This window comes from Rousettus aegyptiacus, unplaced genomic scaffold, assembly GCF_014176215.1.
Source record: "Rousettus aegyptiacus isolate mRouAeg1 unplaced genomic scaffold, mRouAeg1.p scaffold_m13_p_15, whole genome shotgun sequence".
Classification (NCBI taxonomy): domain Eukaryota; kingdom Metazoa; phylum Chordata; class Mammalia; order Chiroptera; family Pteropodidae; genus Rousettus; species Rousettus aegyptiacus.
This window is the reverse complement of record NW_023416290.1, coordinates 10253844-10274812: the sequence shown is the minus strand read 5'-3', so window position 1 is coordinate 10274812 and position 20969 is coordinate 10253844. Positions and strand designations below refer to the sequence as shown.

Here is a 20969-nt window from a genome sequence, read left to right as displayed (position 1 = left end):
CTATTCGATTGGCTTAAATATGGACTAATGTAACCATCCAAAACCAAAAAAGAGGTGGTCAAGTGACAAGATTTGGGACAGGCAAAAAACAATGGAAACAGAGAAGGTGACGCTGAATTAAAGTAGACAAGCAGATTAATTTTTTAAACTTCGTTGCCCTGAGAAACATTACTTCATTTTAAAAACAATTTCTAGATTCTCAAAGTTAGAGATCTAACATGCAAGACCAGATGTAATACTGATTTCTGTGTACACTCAGATTATAAATTTTTTGAGACAAAGCTCCATTTCTAATTTATACGTTTCTTCGTACAGCCAGTGTTGTGCCAGGTACAGTTGAAGGTGCCAGCTGATCACCAAATCCATTATTTTTCCTCAGTACAGGGATGCATTGTGTTCCTAGCCTCCCTTGCAATTAGGTGTAGCCATCCAGACTTAGCTCTTTAAAATAAGCAAATAGCTCTTCCACAAGCAATCTTCCATGCTCTTTCCCCTTCTATGGCCACAGACTGAAGAAGGCAAAGCTCCAAATTAGAAGGAGCCTGGGTCGTTCTACCACTCTGGAGAGCCGTCCACCCATCAGGAATATTTGTTTTGGACAGTGTATACTAAACAATATACACTTAGGCATTTGTTAATGAATAATACAGAGATCTCTGCCCATAAGAGCTCAGTGTATACTATGTATCACATCACAATCCTGTAATCATCTTGTCTGCTTACTTGTTTATTAATTGCTTATCTGTCTCCCTCATCAGAGCAAGGACCTCATGCCTCTATTCACTTCTCTATGCCTAGCATCTAGTATTGTTACTGGCACAGAGAAGGTCTTTGGTATAAACTTGAATATAAACTTGGATGAATGAAAAAACTGGGCTAAGTCAGGCATGATTCTTGCCCTCGTGAAGCTTACAGTATATAGTAGGGAAAAGTATTAAACAAGTAAATCACTAGTTAATATATAACTCCAAATATGCTAAGAATGATTAAAGAAAATAGAGTGCTATGAGATTTACTTTAGATGTTGGATTCAGGGATGACTTCCCTGAAGAAGTAACATTTAAACTGAGACCTGAAGAAAGAGTAGAGTTTCAGTCAAGAAAGAACTTTCCAGGCAATCTCTTGGTAGGCGGAAGACAGCGTGCTGCAGGAACCAAAACAAAACAGTGCGGCTGAAAGTTATCAAGGGGAAATGGTGCCAGTGGGGGTGAAGGGGAAACGAGGAACCAGATCATCCAGAACCTTGTAGCCCATGTTCAGGGATTGGGATTTCATCCCAATAGCGATAGTAATCTGTCGAAGGGTTAACCAGGGAGTGAAGTGATCGTGGTAATTTAAGAGTAGTCCCACTGTTGTGTGGAGAATGGGTTGGAAGGGACAAGACTGGATGTGGGCAGAATAGAGAGATGATTACAACAGGGCAGATGGCTTGGGCCGGGGTTCCAGACCACTATGCCAGATTTGGGAGATCACATGCTGTACAAAGATGGCAGGTGGGGTGAAATCAGCCCCAACATCTGCCCAGAGGAAGGGGCTCCTTTTTCCAATTTGCATGAACGTTAGACCAGTGGTATCTGAGTGTTGGCAGTGGCGATATAGCAAGGTGGACAGATTTGAGAGGCACTTTGGTTGTAGAACAGACAGGATTTAGTAATGAATTGAAGATAAGCAAAAGGAAGAGATCTCAAGTGAGCTCCATGTTCGTGACCAGAGCCAGGGAGTAAGTAGATGCTGCCTGTAGAGATGTCCTAGACTGGGACATGAGCAGATTTGAGGGTGAGGGTGCAGTTTTCAGTTTGAAAAGAATCAATTCCTGAGACATGACCCAACCCTCTCAGAAGAAAAGGCCTCACCCTCCTTTCTCCCGGAGGACAATTCATCTTCCTCCTTTGCCAAAAGGTGGTTGTGATGGAGGACGGGGGTGTGCACAGCCTTGAGAGGTGGATGCTCTCACTCAACTTGAAAGTCGAGATACTAACTTTGATCTGCTTGGAGCAAAAAAATAGGGTAAGACTAAAATAAAGCTGATGTCCGGGGAAGATAATGGGAAAGATATTTTTAGTTTTCTATTCACAAGTATTGGGGAGAAGGGGAAGGAATTAAAGGGAATTTTTACATGAAATTTTGAGAATATTTCCCTGTACGTATGTTTTCTCTTTTTTTTTAATTGCTGTTTTTGTTTTTATTACTGCTTGGTGATTACCCAACCTATTTAAATAAGAAGTTCGATCTCTTCAAATCATCCTCTAAATTTTAAAAAAACTTTTTTCTAATACATTTGTTTTCCTGACTCCCTTTTTGCATTTTGGTCTCACCTTCCTTTCCCTTTTCCTTCCATCTATAACTTTGCTATATATTAGCTGCCTTGACTTTTCTCTTTCGATAATATTCTTTGATTTTAATATCAAACGATAAAAGACTTGGGTTTAACATCTTGGTGTGTTTTATCATTAGCCTTTGTTAAGTTCAGTGTCTTAAATATAGATATATGATCAGTAATATTAGGTATAGATGTAAATTAAGTGTAACATTAAAATTAAATAACAATTTCCTTAATGCTGAGTAGATCTGATTAATGTTACAATTCAACATTATCAAAAATACCATCATGTTCACTTGATTTTAAAAAAAGTGATACTTCCATTAGTCTTTCACATGATCTCCAAATTCTGTTAGCTTTCAAAACATTCCATAATCTGGCCCTTGCCTGCCTTCCCAACTAATTTCTCAGCAGTAATGGTAATATTAACATTTATATAGAGCTTATTATAAGCCAGGCTCAGTAACCCAAATGAAGATGCTTCCATTTTTATCCCCGATTTATAGATGAAGAAACCAAGACAGAATTAACAGAACTTGCACAAGCCATGCAGTAAGTGTTGGAGCCAGGGTTACAGTTTGGAAAGGGCGGCTCCAGAGCCCACACTTTACACGGCTAAGCTATGCTGCCTCTCTGAACAGTTTTGCAACCTTCTTCCATGCTCACTCCCTCCTTACCTGAAATAGGCAAAGGCACGCAAGTTCCAGCCTGTTCTTCCTCCAAATCCACGCCCCTTTCCTTTCATCACAAGCGAACACTAAGCTGTTGGCACCTGCAGGCCTTTGCGGTCTTTTTAGCCATCCTGAATGCCCAACATCACCTTTCTTTTGTTTGCTCCCCCTAAAGGCTTCCCAATCTTCACAGCCTCCTTGAAACTCATCCCCTCCTAAATTTTCTCCTTTTACTTCCAACAGAACAATCCCTCCCTTTTCTATCCTTTTATAACATCATTTACCTTCCACTTAATACATCCACGGTAGAGTTTAATCTGACTGAAAATTTTTGAAGACCAGGGATATAAGTAAGCAGGCAATTTAGGAAAAGATGGGAAACATTGATTAGAGAAACATCCGCTTTCCTGAGACCACAATAATCACGTGACTAATATATAAGGCCATCTCCAAGATCAAGTCTGCTTTCTTGCTTTTCATGTAAAGAGACTCGTAAGCTAATTTGATATTCCTCTTGCATCCAGTCTGCTGTTTTCATCTTGTTTATTAAAGAAATAAGTTAATAAAGTGTGTCTTCAGAGTCAGAGGTTCCTGCTCATTGTTCTGCAGAGAAAGTATCAGTCCACTGGAGAGGGAAGACAGAGGCAGGCATGGTAGAGTGAAAAATTTGATTTAGAAAGAAAAGCAAGCGAATTTTTATTGAATATGGGACTATATTATAATGTTTCATAATCAAAGTGAAGTTTCAAAAGTTTTAGAATGTTGTTGCAGAAAAAAATTACAAATCTAGTCAGAAGTTGGAGCTAATAGGATTTTTCATCAATTTTAAATCAAGCACTAATATTTTTCAGAACAGAACTGAAACTGTAAGCATTTAAATTTCCTTAAAATCTTTAAGTTATATAATTTTCTAGGGTAGTAGAGTACTTACTTTCAGTCCATGGTACTATTCTATTCTTCTTTGATGCATTGTTATAATTTTTCCTGTCAAGTTACACTAATGATAGCTACTATTTATTAGGCGCTTACTTTGTATGATGCCCTTGACAAGCATTAGCTCATTTAATCCTTACAACTCAGCCGTGCATATATTATTATTCCTCTTTTACAAATTAAGAGTAAAAGGTTAGGGAAGTTAACTGCCCATCGTTACAGAATCAAATGTAAATATGTTTGTCACTTTTAACAGTTGTTTTTTCTTCTTAGTCACATATTTCTATATATTCATTTGAAAATGCTTTTTCATCAATATTGTGCCATAATGATTTTAATCTACTCTCAACAACTAGTTCACTGAAATCAATGTTAAATATTAATGGCCACATAGCCATTAATTTTCTGGAGGTAAGATTTTTGAAGAAATTAAAAATGGAAATTTTTGTTAAAAGCCTGTCATTTAAAGAAATTGTTGTTTGAAACCTAAAGAAAAATCATTTATAGGCCCAGCTGATTTTCCTAGTGAATTCTATCAAACATTTGAAGAAAAACACCAACACCCTCTTTTTCAGAAAATAAAAGAGGAAGGAACACTTGTCAACTTATTTTATGAGACCAACAATACCCTGAAACCAAAGCTAGATAAAAATAAAAAAGAACTCTAGAGCAACATCCCCTACAAATACAGATGTAAAATTCTCAACCAAATATTAGCAAATAAAATTCAGCAATATATGAAAGAATAATAAACCACAACAAATGGGGGTGGGATTCATTTTGGGAATGCGGGCTTGTCCAATATTAGAAAATCGAGCAATGTAATTGACCATGCGGATAAACTAAATAAAATTTACACGATCATATCAATTGATGATGAAAAAGCATCTGACAACACTCAACATTTGTTCATGATAAAAATTCAGCAAAATCCTCAACCAAATTAAGAACATCTTCAATAGAACCATCCAGAGCAAACATCATACTCAAGTATGAAAAAATTCATAGGTGAAAAACTGAATGCTTAGATGGGAAACAAAGCAAGGATGTCCCTTCTCATTATTCCCATTCGATACCATACTGGAGGTCCTAGCCACTACAGTCAACCAAAGAAAAGGCACACAAATGAGAATGTAAGAAAAACTGTTCTTATTGACGGTTGACATATCGTCTACATAGAAAATCCCAAGGAGTCTACAAAGCAAAACAAAAACAAACAGAAAAACTCCTAAAACTTATAATTGAGCTTAACAAAGTAAATGCATAAAAATCTATTGTGTGTTTATATATTATTAACATGCAATTGGAAACCAAAGTTTTTAAAATACCATTTGCAATAGAGCAAAAGAATATGTTTGATTGTAAGTCTAAAAAATGTACACAGAATCTTGTGCTGAAAGCAACAAAATGCTGATAAAAGGAACTCAAAAATGACCTAGATATGGAGAGACATATGTTCATGGATTGGAAGACACTGTAAAGATGTCAACTAATCTATAGGTTTCACACAATTTAATTCTGTAGTAACAGAGAAGGAGATTCCAAAATTTATATGGAAAGACAGTAACTAGAATCGTCATGACAATTTTTTTTAAAAGAGTAAAATTGGATGAATCATAATACCCTATATGAGTGTTGACATGAAGTCGTGACAATGAAGACACCGTGGAATTGGCCAAGGGATAGACAAAGGTTTTCTACTGCATGATTCATTTCTATAACCGAAAAAGGTAAAACTACAGAGACAAAAATCATCAGTGGTTATCTGCTATTGCGTGTGGAGGTAGGAGGTAGCTATTAAAGGGATAGCACAAGGGAGGTTTTGGGGGGGGAGGTAAAAATGTTCTGTATCCTAATTATGGTGGTCATTACATGAATCTATACATGCATTCAAATTCATAGGTCTGTTCAATTTTACTCTATAACACTTTTTAAAAACTCTCTAATTTTACCACCACTAAATATCAGTTTTACCTTGATGAGACTACTAAATCAGAACCCACTGTATAGAAAGAGAGATGACTAATTCTGAAGATTTTTAGGTAATTGAAAGAAACAGGTTTGGTATATAAGTAGCACTAGGGGAAGGAGGGTCTGGTTAGTAAAGAAGCTAAATCATCCTGATTGGCCATGAATGGAATTCTAGATAATTACATATGATTCCACTCACCTATAAGCAAGCAAAACTCTTGAAGTGCACAGACGATTCTACTGCAATAATTTATATGTTTTAAAACTCTCCATGGACACTTTACATACTTTCAAAGCTCTTTAGTGATTTACCATGGTTTCAACCTGAAAAGAGTTTCTAAAATTTCCTAACACACCATTCATAACTCCAGAGAAATCTCTCATATACTAGAAGACGTCAATATTTTTTTAAAATATTTAAAATATCACCACTGTTAAATAGCTAAGTAAAGTCTTTTAGTTTTTGAGATATTTAAGAAAATTTTGAATGTATTAGACCAGTAATAACAATTTACTCTTTATCTTGTGTATAAATGTTTTTTCATGGCAGGAAAACTGGATTATAATTTGCTTTTATCTGCAGTTTTTAGAGTTGTCAGTTCTGACACCTTTTGAGGCTAGCTAAATAAACTACGGTATAATTATCTAATGACAAACTACATAGCCCTAATAAAGAATGAGAATGCTTTTAATGTACTGATATGAAATGGTTCTAATACATATTAGGTGTAAAAAAAGCAAACTTTAGAATAGCATGCATAATATGCTATCATTTGTACCGAAATAGGTAAAAAGTTTATGCACACATATACATACATGCGTTTTTACTTATATTTGCTTAGACTATCTGGAATACGCGAGAAGTGATCATTAGGTGTTCATGGGTGACAGTTGGGATATGTCACTGGTAACCATTTTGTATCTTTCAGATTTGAACATTGAATGCATTGCCTATCACAAAAATAAAATAAAAATTATTCTTTTTCAAACAAAAGTATCTATGTATTTAAAACACACACACACAGTTGCCTGGAAAAAGAAGAAACAGTAATTCAATTTGCTTCTTGAATTCTCTACATTCTCACTCAATAGAAACATACTGGAGAATTTCTCCATTGCACGTTTGTCTGATTTTTTCACAAAAATATTTAAATTGTGTAGGATCCTTCGAATACTGTAACACCCTGCTTTTCAAAGTATTGTCTGAGGACCAGTAGCATTAGGAACTGGCTAGAAATGCAGAATCCTTGTGCCCTACCCAAGACCGACCAAATCAGAATCAGCACTTCGGCAAGATCCCACCTAAGGGATTTTCGAGTACATTAAAGTGTGAGAAGTCGTGTTCCAAAAGGCAGGATAAAGTTGGATGAATACAGTGCCAATAGCCCTGTGATATTAGGAAAATTGATGTACTATAAGGTAGAGAGAGAAAGGTCACTGAGAAGGCTTTGGTGAAGTTTATCGAAGAACCACAGGGAATCATAGGAAGACCCTAGAACCTGAGAGTGAATAAAATTGTGATACGTTTTCTATTTAATCTGTCAATAGCCCAAGAATATGAATAAAGTCATTGTTGGATGCATCCGTTAGCTGTTTCAAAAGCCAACCTCAAATAACTAAAACTTTTTTTTTGTTAGCAAGAGAAAATAAACAGGTGCAATACATATGTATAGGAACTGCACATGAATGAGAAAGTCAGAGACCCCACATGCAGGAGAGTTTCCAAATAACTAAAACTTGATAAGCATCTATCGTTCCACTTTCAATGAAGTCTCTGCTTTGGGCCTTCACCCCATCCCACCAATTTATGTTACTTATCCAACAATAAGACTATTTTCCTGAAATGGAGGTCAATGCTGTCACTCTAGCATTCAACACACTTCAGCAGCTCCCCATTTTACCCAAAGGAAGAGCCAAGCCCTGACACAGACGTGCAAGGCTCTGTGCAATGCGCCTTCCCCAGTCACTCAGCTACTCTCTCTGGCTTGCTCAGCTCCAGCACACGGGCCTCCCTGGGGTTCCCCGAACCCGTCAAGCACGCTCTGCTTCCACATCACGGCACTTGTTCCCTTCGCCTAGAATCATCTTCCTTGGGATAAGTGATGGCTCACTTTCTTCAAATCTCTTCTCAGAAGTCATCCGACAGAGCCTTACCTGACCGCACTACATAAAATAGCCACTCCCTCTCTCCCCTCACTGTTGAATATCTCCCTCGATCGCCATTTCCCATACTATATATTGTTTTGATTTTGTTTTTGTCCCTTCTCTAGAATGTTGGCTCCTCAAAGGTTTGGACTTTATTTTGATTATTGTTATATCTCCAGGGATAACCATTGAATGAATAAATGATCCCATCTTGGTCTACTTAGCTGCTGTAATAAAATACTACAGACTGGTGGCTTAAACAACAGAAATTTCTCAGTTCTAGAAGCGGGGAGTCCACAATCACAGTGCTGGCTGATTTGGTTTCTGGTGAGGACCTACTTCCCAGCTTACAGGTGGCCACCTTCTCACTCTGCATGGCCTTTCCCCAGCGTGTGTGCCTAGAGACTCTTCTCCCTCTCTTCCCTCCTCCTCTTCCTTCTATGGCCACTAATCCTATTGGGTTAGGCTCCCACCCTTATGACCTCATTTAAACTTAATCACGTCTCAAAAATTATATTTCCAAATAGTCGTATTGGGAGTTAGGGCTTAACGTATGAATTTCAGGGGGACACGATTCAGTCTGTAGCAGATCCTATAGCCAGTTTACCGCTACCATCATCAAAGAAGTTGCCCCCTAAGGCTGGTTTTCATTTTTAATTTTTATTCTATTTAAGGCTGCACTTAGTATTTAACATAATTTCTCCTGAATGGAGAAATACTGCAGCCAGAGGATGTCATTCGATATGATCTTCCATGGGTGTGTGTAGGGTCGGCTCCGGACATGGAGAGGACCTGGCTTACACTGGGTCTCTCATAGTCAGCAGTCAGACGTCCTTCAATATATATTTTTAAATACTGAAAAAAAAAAAAAATCGGAGTGTTTGTTGGAATTATGCCCCAGTCTTTTAGCTTCTTTGACTTGGAACTTGAATGGAATATTCCTTCATACAATATAAGGTAATTGCGGCTGCTCTGAACTGCTACATGTGCACACCACAGAGTGCAGAAATCTTTCCTATGTGTCAATTGCTTCTGCGGTTGTGTAAGTATTAGGAACAACTTAGAATACATTAAGCAAACTTTCTCTTCCAGTATTGTAAATCTCACCATAAGAATTGGTTTTTAACTCTGGTCAGTAGAATTACCTGCGAACAAGTTTGGACACACGGATAGATATCCAGACTCACAAAGACTCTTTCCTTGAGGAAACTCCAGCCAGGCTCCTCTGAGTTCTCTTCTCAATGAGACCTTAACTTTGGCCTATAAAACCCAGAGAATCTCAGCATAAATCATTTTGTCCAACCACTGCCCCAACCCCCATCCTCCACACACACACACACACACACACACACACACACACACACACACTCGAAGAAACACTAATGTTGTTTCTAACAGCTTGAATCTTCAGCACTAGGACAAGCCAGACACCTAAAATGCCTGCCTCAGAGAGCTGCCGCCCTGCTGGGGGAGAGAACTGTTTGTTCCAGCCCAAACCTGGTAATAGGCAGATTAGCCCCTAAACACCTTAGAGCAACTACTTTAAAAGCTTGCGATTATAAATCTTTTCTCTGCCCCTTTGAGATGTAAATCTCTACCACCTAGAACTGTCTTCAAGAATCCCGAGGGTCTTTCCTTGAATAGAAAATGTTCAAGAAGCTAGCTCTCACCTAGCTCCTAGGCCCTGTGGGAGGGGAGGGCTGGACTCTGGTGGTACAGTGCTCTACCCTGCACCACTGCCTCTTGGTTGAAAGATGTGAGAAGTTCGTCTGCCCTCAGGATAAGCATCAATGAATGGATGGCCTCATCAGCAGACTCTTTGCACCTCTGAGTGCCTCTCCTTTAGCATACCCCAACTTTAAAATCTCTTGCCCTTTGTTTTGACAAAGTTGACCTTTTCATGCTAAACCCTCTTCCATATTGCAGTAGTTTTTCCCAAATAATATTTATCCTTACTGCTTTAACTAGAGTCCAGATTTATTTTTCTTTGATAAGACTAAGCCCAGAGATTGTCTCAGGGGATCTACGGTGGGGCCTGGTATCAGGATTTTATAAAACCTCCAAAGAGTCTTGCAGAGTCAGGATTGCAAATAACTACTCTACAACAGTGGTTCTCTAAGTAGGGTCTCTGGACCAACTGTATCACTAGGGAACTTGTTAGAAAGGCAAATGCTTAGCCTGAAGGGGTTCAGAATGAGCCTCCTCACCAAGTGCCACTTTGGCATGTGGACTATTTGGAGCTGAAGGAAATCAAGACCCAGCAGATTTAAGAAAAACTTTCACCTCTCTCTTAATTGCCTAAAAGAATTTAGATAAGAAGGCCTTGCCTCAAAGATAGATAGGTGTTATAGGAGATAACTAGAAAGAGTATAAACTAGGTATGGGTAGCCTGGAGAGCTTGGCAAGGCCTGGAGATCAAATTCCTCTCTGTGCCCTGCTGCCTCTGCATGGCATGGCAAACATTTGTTTATCAAACACTTGCTCTTTCCATCTTCTTGTCAATTGTTTTTCTCCTGTTTGGAGCCCCAGATTCCTAGTGCCTTCTTCCTAGCTCGGGGTGACATATAAGCCTCAGTTGCCTGGCTGCCTGTGGATCTCACTCTCATGGAGGCCCATATGTACGTAACTAAAATTATCTCTCCTGTTTACCTGCTTAGGCCAGTTATTAGATCAGCGAAAAGCAGCTAGAAAGGTAGAGAAAGTTTTTTCCTTTCCTTCAGGCCCCACTGCAAACCTACTCGATGTGAGACTCTGGGGGTAGGCCAAGTCATTTGTTCCAACAAGACTTGTGGCGATTCTGATGCACTCAAGTTTGAGCAGTACGGCCCTAGGGGGTTAAATTTGCTCCATTAAATATAATTAGGACTCGGGCAGCTACCTGTGACTTGGAATCTAGCTATGTCGATGAACATTAACCTGAAGGATGAGTCTGCAGAATCTCCCACTCCTGTTCCACTCCTTCCCCTACTGCTTCCTCTAAAATGCGAGCTAAAAGCATCATGGTCCACCGACATTCTTGGAAACCTGCATTAATTGTGAAATTATAACACGACTGCTAAATGGTAATGATAAAATTTGCCATAGGAAATGGTCAATAGAATGTAGAACTCATAAGATGGAGTCTCCTCCTCCCTTTAAAAATTGCTCAGTGTCCTCAAATGTGCCTTTTGGCTAACATTTTTGTAACTAGATATGTTTCAGAGAGAAAAATTGGAAAAGAAAAATAATGGTATTTCCACGTGATGGTATTTACATATTGCTTCTACTTTTGTAGTTTAAGATGAAATATTCGGTCCCAGAATATGTAGCACGAGGCCTCTGTGGCCTTTTCCTTCTCACTACCAGGAGGTACGAGAAGGCACTGACTGTCATTCCTTCCTGATGGTGAAGAGGTCCTTGAGAGGGAAGAGGAAGAATAACTGAATCTTTCTGTTTTCTCTAGCCAGTGACAATTGTAGCTCTTAATCTCTTCATTTTAGTTGCAAATGGAAAGACACATTCCATAAAAAGAAATCTCTGCTTCTGGAAACACTTGTTTCAGAAAAAAAAAAAAAATGTTGAGAAAGCTTTATTTTGGGGGAAAATATTCTCTTGTTTTCTTAAGTAAATATTTATGTAGTTTTGCAAAGTACATGATATGGTAAATGAAAAAATATTTACTTTTCCAGAGAGGAGGTGGGAAGAGAAATCTTTCGAAGCACAGAAAATAACCCTTAACTTCCGAAACAAATACATTTTGGCAAAAGCAATCTCTCCATATTTCTTACACTAGGATTTTTATTTTGTTTCAAGGATCTTGCCTCACTTTGCAGCAAATTAGCAATATAATTTTGGGGATAGGCCATTCCTGAAAAGTCATCGACAATTTATTTCCTCTAAGAATTATCAGATTCCCTCTTCAAACAATCAAAAGCATTTGAATAAAATTTACTCAGTTTTCACTTATGTCAACGCTTCTTTTAACTGACTTTGAAACCCTTTGATAACTGCCTGCAGAGTCTCGAACCTGGCTTGAACTACCATGGCCTCATTCCTCTGATCATAATAGCCAACAGGTTAAACCAGTCTCCCAGAGTCTGCCCCTTCTCCCTTCCTCCCCGTCCCCCAACATATTTCATGTGACAAAGGTAAATTCAGTTGGGAGAGGCAACAGTGGTCTTTGCTCTGCTATTGAAGGAATTACTTTCTCGTACTTTCTGTCCAAAAATACCATTTACTACTTCACCTTGAAATCCCAGAGCCATTTCTACAAGGTTCATTACTCCACTTCATTAAGCAACAGATCCTGCCACTTAGAGGCTCTCATAGAGGCTCTCATAGCAGCTGGCAACGATTTTATTAGCATTTCCTAACTTCAGTCTGACACGCCCATAAACTTTCCACATTAAGAGCAGAGCGGGGGTAGTGCAGAGGGAAAATTCTAAACTTTTTGAAACCTTGTGACTGTCAAAACTCATGGGTAGGAGAAGAAGCTGGAAAAAAAATTCCTGACCTGTAACTTAATATGTGGTGGGTGTTTTTTTGTCGCTGTTCACACTGCATGCTTGCCTGCCTTTTGCAAAGTCCTACATGCTACACGTTGTAGATGAACATCTTACAGGAGGATAAGACAAGGTGCCTGTCTTCAAAAAACTGACAGTGGGATCAAAAGGGAGGATGCAAACATGTAAAAAAACAGTAACAAATTGAAGTAGGATGAAATAAATAATATAGAGATTCACAGATAGAGGTAAGGGAGCAGAGAGGCAAGAGTGACTAACCATGGATCCTGCTCGAAGGGAGGTTCATGCAGCAGCATCCAGTAATGGACAGACCCCAGGTTGAAATAAACACACTGTAAGATGAGAAACAAGACTCGAATGGAAGGGATTCAATAATATAAGGCATGTGAAAGTCCTTGGCACATGGTTGCAATTATTGTTGCAAGAAGCAGTTGGCACTTGAGTTGAGCCCTGAGGATAAAACAATTTTAGAAATGAGAAGAATCCAGGCTGAAAGAATGCCATGGAGGAGGAGGTTTGAGAGTTTGAGGCTCAGGAGTGAAATGGGGAATGGAAAGTTGATGGTGTACTTCCATCAAAAGGTGTCTGGAATAGAAACAGGACGTGGAGATTAGGCTATACAAAGCCCCGGGAGCTTTGTGTAATATGCTATAGAGTTTGGAGACAATGAAGAAATAGTTGGTTATTTTACCTCCCCCTTTAGACATATCACGTTTTCTCTGGTCCACCTTGCCATGTCAAAAATTACCAAAGGAGAGAAATGAAATCCACGTGTTGCAACAAACGACGACATCTTTGAGGCACCTTAATGTCCTAACTAAGGAATTGCGAAATAGTGAGTCACCTTGACTCACCCAGACCCCATTTCTACAAGTGCTGCCACCTCTTCCATCGGTACCAACGCCATTCACGCCACCTCAGCATGTCTGACAGCCTCCCTCGCCCACCGTGGGCCACCAAGCAAAGGCAGCTCACGCAAGAGAAATGTGCCAGAAAGTGCCGCACACTGTCCTGCCCGATTTAAGGAATTCCGTGGAAAAGATACCTGTCAGTCCATGGACCCAGAAGGTGCCTGGAACTCTGCAGGTTTTTGATAAATACCTATTACATCGAGTTTTCATTGTTTATGAGCTCTTGATTAAGAAACACTAGCACTTTTTATTGTGTCAATCTTAAGTCAATTTTATCAATAAATGACACTGAGAACTTTAAGGAGCAATTGAGGTGTCAATTTTGAGCCTAAACGTTGAAACATTTCTACCACAGCCCTCATTACCATTTATCATTATTTGAAAAACAATATGAAATTTTCCTAATTCTAGAGGTAATGCTTATACATCACATAAAATTCCGAAAGTATCAAACTCCCTCCCTTTCAAAATTCCACCCCCCCAAAAAAAACAATGAACAGAATTACCCAGTTTATTAGTTTCCTATTGTTGCTGTAGCAAATGACCACAAATTTGAGACTCAAAAGAAATTGGGTATCTTACAGTTCTGGAGCTCTGAAGTCTGACGCAGGTCTCAGTGGGCTAAAATTAAGGTGTCCGCAGATTGTGTTCATTCTGGGGACTCCAGGGGAGAATCTGGTTCCTTGCCTTTCCAGCTAATCGAGGCAACTCACATTCTCCTGCTCGTAGCCTCCTTCCCCCATCTTTAAAGCCAGCAACTTTGCCTCTCTCTGATCATCCTCCCAGTCACATCTCCGTCCACCTCCTGCCTCTCTCTTCCACTTTTAACGACCCTTGTGATTGCATTGGGCCCACCTGAACAGCTGAGGATAGTTTATATGTTGATTAGCTTCTGCAACCTGAATTCCTCGTGCCATGCAATACGACTTTCACAGGTTCTGGGGATTAGTATGAGGACGTCTTTGGAGGGAAGGGACTTCACTATTCTATCACACCTACAGTCTCGGTACTCAGAAACAGTAATCATAAACATTTTATTGTACGATTTTCTAATCTCTTTAAAGTTCACATAAATGCAAGTAGATATGTAATAGACTGTTGGGAATGGAGTTTTCTGAGTAACTGTGGACTGTTTCAGTTTTCTGAGTAATGTGCGGGTCATTCTCAACTTGGAGCTCAGTTTATAATTAATAAAGCTACTTTGAATGTCATAAGTAAATATTGAAGAGTCAAGAAAAGTGGCCCCGCCCATTCCCTTTGCCCCATTAAGACGCCACCGGAAGTTTTAAAACTTTCTGTTTGGGAAGAATCAGGGTCGTTTCAATGAAAACAGAAGCCACTGGCAGTGAAAGCTAGATATGGTCACACTCATAACACAACTTTGTGTTAATCGTGCTTCAATCTACTGAATTCTGTGAAAAAAGAAGAAAAATTGTTTATACATACATTCTAATAACTTGTGTCTGGGCAACCATTTCTTTCTTCTTGCAGTGTCTAAAGTTACACAAACATGAAGAACAGCACTCTTGATATCAGATATTTTTCTCCTGGCAGGTCACTCATGAGTCACCCTCAAAGATTTTTATAGGATTGTCCTCACAGAAGATTCTCCAGGTAGGGAATTGAAAGCAATACAGCAATTCACGCTCTGAAGAAATTTCAAAACGGCAAAATCTGTGAGTAATCAAGTGAAATCAAGAAAACCATTTGGAGTTTACTTTGAGTAACTTAATTACAACTACTGCAAAGGATGTGCTGTTTATTTTTAGAGCACCTTTCCTCAAAAGATGGTAAATTACTAAATTACTGTGTTATCTCTTAAAAGACAGGTAGGAAGAGACATTTTGGTAAAGTTTATCTTATCTGATGATAAAAGAAAAGCGTGTCTCCTTCCAAATTCCCCCCATTTTCTTTCCCCATTTTTCTCATCTCTTTAGACTCCAAATTACAAACTGGTGAAAGGTTGAGAAGCAAGTAAGGCCAGGTATGGAATGACAAGTTAATAGCAGTCACTGGTTTAATCCTGGGCTCTTCCTGCCCCATGAGGCCTCGACAAAATGAAATCTGCCCCCCAATTCCAAGGCTTGTGGCTGATTTCCAGAAATTCCTAGGCAGTTTACAGTCTCAGAGTCAGCTCTGGCTCCAAACTTTCGTTTTCTCATTTTATAGATTGTTTTAGTGTCTCACATATTTTACTTCTGTTAGGCAAATGCATCGAGTCCGATGTCATATTCAAGTTCTTTCCCTGTTTTCACACACATACACACACACCCCACTTCCACAAGGCGGTTTGTATAAGTGGACCTTTACTGAAAATTTGAGAGAGAGAGAGATAAAGTAGGGAGTCATTTTCATCTCTCTCTGCCTCACCTGGTGCCTCAGTTTTAAGAGGTCATCAACTGGCTCCTCCTTTTTTCTGGAGGCAAAACCAATTCCTCTTGTTTTGTAATGCAGAACAGGTCAGCCATTTCTCCCTTAACCTCAGCAACTACCCACCTACCCCAAAGGCCTTATCACAGAATTTCCCCAGGCACAGTTCCCTTCCTAAAAATTCTGGTCAAGGTAAACATTTCAACCCTGTGTAACTTATTTTTAAACTCCAGTGTTTTCAGCCCAGAGAAGACTAATTTTCCTCTTTTCAACAAATATTTTTGTGGGCTTATTTTCTGCCAGGCATTATTGCTGGAGCCCAGCAGGGAGCAAGACACAGTCCTGGCCCTCATGGAGTTTCAGTCTCCCGCAGGGGAAATCATTTAAACAAGTAATGATGTGAATAATTATTAACAACTGTGGTAATTACCACGAAGGAACATTTCTGAGTATTGTTTGGAAGGACTTGGCAGTGATAGGACGGGGTAAGGGGTGAAGGGTGAGGTTTCCTTGACAACATTTAATTTGCCCAAGATTAGAAAAGGCTGGTTTACTGCTAGGTTCTTTAAAACTGCTGCCTCTGAAGCGACAACTGAAATAGGGAGGATGACATTTCTTGAGTTTCTGTCTTGAATTCCCTGATTAATTAGAGGAACAGTTATTGAAGAGCTTCTCTGGGCCCGGGACTGTGGTAAGAACACGTGGAGCTTATATGTAGCCTTGGGGGGGGTGGCCGAAAATATACAAAATGTAAAGAAGTACGATGTTTTCAGACAGTAACGAAAGAGGTGGCAGAGTAGGTGGTCAGGAAAGACCTTACAGGTACAGAGGCCCAGGTGGTGAGGAGCTTGCTGCAGTGTCTACCTAGAGGAAAGGTGCGCTCAAAGGCCCTGAGGCAAAAACATCCTCGTTGGCTTGTCTGACCACAGAGAAAGGTAAGTGGAATTAGAACAAGTAAGTGCGAGGAGGGGTAGGAGGTTCTTGACGTGGAGCCAGGGTCCTGCTTAGGCAGGGTTTTGTAGGCCATGGGAGGAGCTAGGGTTTTTCTTCTTTTTCTTTATTTATTCCCATCCCTTGACCACCCTCTGCTTTGGCAACCATCAGCTTGTTCTCCCTATCTATGGGTCTGTTTCTGTTTTGTTTATTCATTCGTTTGTTTGTTTTTAGATTCCACATATAAGTAAAATCGTATGGTATTTGTCTCCGTCTGACTTATTTCACTTAGCATGTTGCCCTCGAGGTCTATTCATGTTGTCACAAATGGCAAGATTTTATTATTTTTTACTGCTGAGTAATATTACATTGAGTATTTATAATATATCTTCTTTGTATATTCATCTATGATGGACAGCTGGGTTGCTTCCATATCTTGGCTATTACTAGTAATGCTGTAGTGAACATAGGGGTGCATATATCTTGTAAATTAGTGTTTTTGTTTTCTTCAGATAAATACCCTGAAGTGGAATTGCTGGAACATATGGAGCTCTATATTTAATTTTTTGAGGAATTTGCATACTCTTTTCCATAGCGGCTGCACTAATTTACAATCCCACCAACGGTGTATGAGGGTTCTCTTTTTTCCACATCCTTGCCAATCCTTGTTATTTAGGGTCTTTTTCCCAAAAGTAAAATGAGATAATCAGTAGGGGAGTGACTTATCTGATTTATATTTTAAAAAAGTATTCTGGGTGCAGGACGGAGAATGGGTTGTTTTTCAGTGTTTTATAATAAACAAACTAAATGTCTACTTGTGCGGAACTGGTTAAGTAAATTATAGCATGTCCATACAATGAAACACTATGAAGCTATTAAAAATGGTGGCATGTTTATATGTTGACAAGAAAGGATGTCCACATTATAGTAACTGGGGGAAAAATCAGGTTACAGCATAATGGATACACTGAGCTTTGATAAGTCTGAAAAGACATAACCAAAAATGTTTATATTATCTTCGGGTGGTGACAATAGAGAATTATTTTTTTCTTTTTGCTTACCTATAGTTTCCACTTGAGGAATAAAAAAGGCATATAAACATAAGTTCATGAGATGTAAGATTAGAATATGGCCTGACAGAAAACATTTAAATGTAGTAATGTAGCATTTTCATTTACTGAAATTGTATTTATAGCTGATTTCAAAACATGGATACTTTGCATCACATTTCAAATGTATTCATAAAATTTATAATGAAAAACTGAAAGTGTGATCACATTAGATATTATTCTTTAAAATTAATGTTCATAGTATTTCCTCGTTTCCCACATGTATTGTTTTCTTCATACATTTTCTCAGATCCAATGTCAAGTCCTTTCCCACTCGAGTGCTGACTTTTGGGAGTGCGTCTGTGTTGTTTTGCTTTGTTTTTTTGGATTTGGATTAGAAAACATTTCTGTTACCGTTGCACTTAAAAGTTCCAATTAAAACAATCTGAAGAATGAGAAACTAAGACTCATAGGAATAGCTCTGAATTTCTGGTAAATTTTACAAGTCGTTCTGTTTTTTTTTTTGTTTTTGTTTTGTTTTTCTTATTGTTGTTGCTCCTCTACTTTTGTTCCAAAAGCATTGCATAATTCTAGATTTACATTTTGTCAAGGTTTTCACCATTGCATGTCTTAAGTCTCTCAGGTATTAACTGTTCTATAACAGTAGCACGTCTGACCGAATGTCAATAGGCCAGTACTTAATGATTTTCTGACTGTAGTGGTGTGAGGTTAAGCCCCTTGCAATCTTGGTCTTTCTGAACTCCCTTTGATTTTTTTTCAAAGGAATCTTTTGAATTTCAAACTTCATGTCATGTTTTACAACAGTAGATTGCTGCAAATGTAATAAGGTTTTTGACTTATATGCTTGCAAAAACTTGAAGGCTATTTTTTTTTCCTTATTGTTGTTCATTACTGTCATTTCGGAATGATTTTCTGTCACTGTTGTATAAAATCCCTTGGACTTTTGAAATCCTCCAATGATCCGTGTCCATAACAATTTTAAATAAAGTATGTAGAGGATATATACAACTTACCAGTCATGCTAAAGGAAAAGTGTGATTAAAAAGCAATTTTTAAAGCTGTGCAGCTTTAATATTTTCAGAGGCAGTAGCCATTAGGCTGAAGCGTTGGTGGAGGTCCTTGGCACCTGTCTCTGTGAAAAATAGTGTTTTACAACACAGAAGGGGGAGATCCTTGGGTCTAAATTGATGGTTTGCATTTGATGATAATCTTCTAAAATGTTAAGCATATCATAAGCATATCATGACTCATCAGGATGACCACTTTATAATAGAATACTGTCTAATAATTTCATGTCAATATTTTTATTTTGCTATTGGGTAGGTGTAACATAGCACAGGGTTACTCTAATTCTCATGGGCTAATGATAAAATGATGGATTTATGCCAAGTGAAGGTCAAATGACTCTGTGCTTATATGTAGAATGATGTTTGAATAGAGAAAAGTAGTAGGAGAATAAAGTGATCTCTGAGAGAAGACACATTTGGGTAGTAGAGGCACAAGGACCCTAACAGAGCCCACCTTAGATGTGGGTACCACATCTTACTGCAAATGGCAATTCAGTTTTAGTAAAAGGGCGTCATTCATCACAATGTTGCTAATTTGAATTTTATCAATTTTTCTAATTTCATTTAAACTTAATTTGTAAATTTATTTTTTATTGTATGAAGTCCACAAGTGTAAGATATTTGGAACTCATTTTACATTTTTACATATTTAAATAATAATGAAGTAATCAAATTATGGCAAGTCTGAGTCTAGAGGATCCTTATATTTTAAAAGGGGTCTGTTCATTACTCAGGTTTGAGAAACATTGCTGTAAATTGCTGTGGAAGACCAATATTACCCCAGTGGCTAAATACAATCCAACTGATATCAGACCAGAAAGTTCTATGAACTGGAATCATGTTTGACTATTGGCTTTTATTATTGCTTCTTCAGTGTTTTGTATTCCTATCCAACTACTATTTGGGCACCAATGTTTCTTAGTATCCACTTCAGTTTTTTTTTTTTTCCTTTCCTCTCAGTAGATCTGAAAACAAACTGTTAGTTTTAAAAGTATTGACCATTTAAAACGTCCATTCATTATTTCAATAATATTTATTAAATGGAGACTATTGCCAGGCAAAATAGTTACATAAATTTATATATACTTCTCATACTCTTATATATAAATATTAAGTACATATTTACATAATATTTATATGTAAGTATAAATATAAAGTAAATATATACATATTTTTTACATAAACTAATTATTATAGACTGATCAATAGAGAGAGATGGGTAAGACATGGCTCTTAGCCCTGAGAAGGTCAAAATCTAGCAGGAGAGATAAATGTAAAAACATATAACTACTAAGCAGTGGAAATAATTACTATAATAGATATGTGAACTGAAGCAAAGTAGAGAGAGGAACTAATTTTGCCTGGGGAAGGAAAAAAAAAGAATTCACTTCACTTGTATTAGAACTTATTACTGTGTCATAAATTAGGACATCTGTGTAGGGATTCCCCTTAGCTTTTTTTGAGATATTATTGACATATAACATATGTGAATTAAGATGTACAATGTGGCAATTTGATACACATATATGTTGTGAAATGATTACTATGATAAGGTTAGTTAACACCTCCGTCCTGTGTAGGATTTTAAAATTTACCTCATTAAGCAAACAGGCCCACAAGACTGTTGAGAGTGTGGTAGAATTTACCACACACAATAACAATTGCATAATGTACCAAGGAAATGTTGAAATGTCTCCTGGTACATAAACTATAACTTCATTGTACGATAGCACATGCAAGTAGAATATGGTGAGTAGCATGATACACTAGACGTATATCATTTCATTCATTTATGTCTTTGAAAAACTGTACCTTCTATGTGCAAGATATTGCATAGGTACCAACAAGAAAACAAATGAATAAGGCATCTTTCCTGCCTCAAGGAGATTATACCCTAGTAAGGGAGGTAAAATATACTCAAGTGACTATACTCCAGAGTGGTTTGTACTGAGTGTCCTATGAGCTCTATAACCAAACATGAAAAAGTTCAGAGAAAATGCTTAGTCTGGGTATCAGGGTTGACTTTTTGGGAGAATGGGTTTGGGCTTGATCAAAGGGATAGGTAGAATTTTTATC

The 20969-nt window shown here is 38.2% G+C and overlaps 1 long non-coding RNA gene across 3 annotated transcripts in view; it reads left to right on the top strand.

The window, feature by feature from the left end:
- The first annotated feature begins 15981 nt into the window (after positions 1 to 15981).
- LOC107514827 overlaps positions 15982 to 20969 on the top strand; it is a 110187-nt gene continuing 105199 nt past the window's right edge. Inside the window, exon 1 of one of the 3 annotated variants that reach the window (XR_004954590.1) lies at positions 15982 to 16758. This is a non-coding gene — a long non-coding RNA (uncharacterized LOC107514827). The remainder of the gene's footprint in view (positions 16759 to 20969) is intronic. The other 2 variants (XR_004954591.1, XR_001597889.2) reach the window with 2 other exon arrangements.